Source organism: Electrona antarctica (assembly GCF_951216825.1).
Source record: "Electrona antarctica genome assembly, chromosome: 11".
Taxonomy (NCBI): domain Eukaryota; kingdom Metazoa; phylum Chordata; class Actinopteri; order Myctophiformes; family Myctophidae; genus Electrona; species Electrona antarctica.
This window is the reverse complement of record NC_136792.1, coordinates 35,272,707-35,274,434: the sequence shown is the minus strand read 5'-3', so window position 1 is coordinate 35,274,434 and position 1,728 is coordinate 35,272,707.

Below are 1,728 nucleotides of genomic sequence, written 5' to 3'. Positions count from 1 at the left end.
GTGGTTCTAGATTTTATCAACAAAGCATACATGTCTGCAGTTAGAATATCGAGATAAGAGGTTTCTGCCCGACAGCAACATTATTATACATACATCTCGCTCTTTCTTGTGTTCAAATATAAAAAAATGTATTCAGCTTGCATTTTGTCTGAGCGGGAAGAAGGCACTGAGCTGGGAGCAGGTTATTTCCATGCGTGTGTGCGTGTGTGTGTATGCGTTTTAATGATCAATCAATCGATTGTATTTCGGTTGGCATCAATGGAAATAGAGTAGTAACCTTGTATATTTTGAAAAATCTTATTTCTTCTAATCGGTTTTATTTTTTTTAGATGGGGGTCCGCAGAGAAATACATGGGAGTCCTTGACATAGAAGATGTTTGAAATGTGCTTAAAGGTGCTATTTAGCCCCTTTGTCAAATGGTACTATACTGTAGGCCTAGCCTGGAAACCAGACATATCTGTCACAGGAAGGGGCGCCCGCTGGCCTAGTGGTCCAGGCGCATGCCACATACTGTATAGGCTCTGGCCTGACAGTGCATCGCGTGTTCGAGTCCCGTTCAGGACGACCTTTGCTGCATGTCTCTCCCTTTCTCTCTCTCCCTCTTTCCTGTCAGTCTTCACTTGAAACTATCAATACAGGCAGAAAAGCCAAACAAATCTTTAAAAAAAATATATATATATATCTGCCACAGGAAAAAAAAATCCTGGGGAGATTGGTCTGGCACTCCTCAGTTTGAATTACATTTCGCTCACCCCAGAGTTGTGGGTGACCAATCAGAGCTCACTATTCAAAGTGAGACTTTTTTGCTGTGACGTTGGAATTTGTTTGTAACTGTCCTTTGGAAATAAGTTGAGAGAGAGCAAGTGCATTTTCCGGGATGAGCTGCGGAACGCCCGCGGCAGTCGGTAGTGTTTCACGCGGCAGGACACTCTAACCCAAACCCTTAACCTAACCCTAACCCTTAACCTAGCCCTAAACCTAACCCTTAACCTAACCCTAACTGCAAGCACGGCGCAACGCATGTCGGACCAACGCACTGCCGTGGAAGCAAGCGCCGCCGCGGTTGTTAGTGGCAGTTACCGCCAGTTACCGACAACTCCCGTGCAAATGGCAAGTCTATTCAATTCTGACAAGCTTGTGTCTAAACCAACAGTGTTTCATTATAGTGGTAATCATTGGTATTAGTCGTATTAGTCTCTTAACCTTCAAAATAACGGATCTGCCCATCCTCAACGGAATATAAATAAACAACGTTAATATCACTTGATGCATGTTTAGCATTAGCGCCATAAATGAATGACTTTACCCTTTGCATTAACAGTTTGACTGCGGAATTAATTCATCGCAATGCCCCGTTGACTGCCTAGATTTCACTAACCTTTGAAGAACCATGCACCAATCGTTGCTTTTCATGAATATCTGCTTTAAAATGGTGTAATCGCTTGTCATAGTGTTGAAAAATAATCCAAAGTGGCGATCAACAACAACAGAGCAGAGGAGGAACGCGCCCGATGCACGCCACCGCCGCCATTGGAATGCATTGGGCCTCAATTTCCCAGAACCCTTTGCATGCCAGTGCGACTGAATTATTTGCGGTGACCTCATCCGAACGCGTCACCTATGCCACTCTGATGGAAACCCTGCAAGTCTTAAAACTTATTAAAAACGCAAATTAAACAATGAAAACGTAACTCGTGTAACTCGTTATTGGGAGGGAAGCTGTTCTA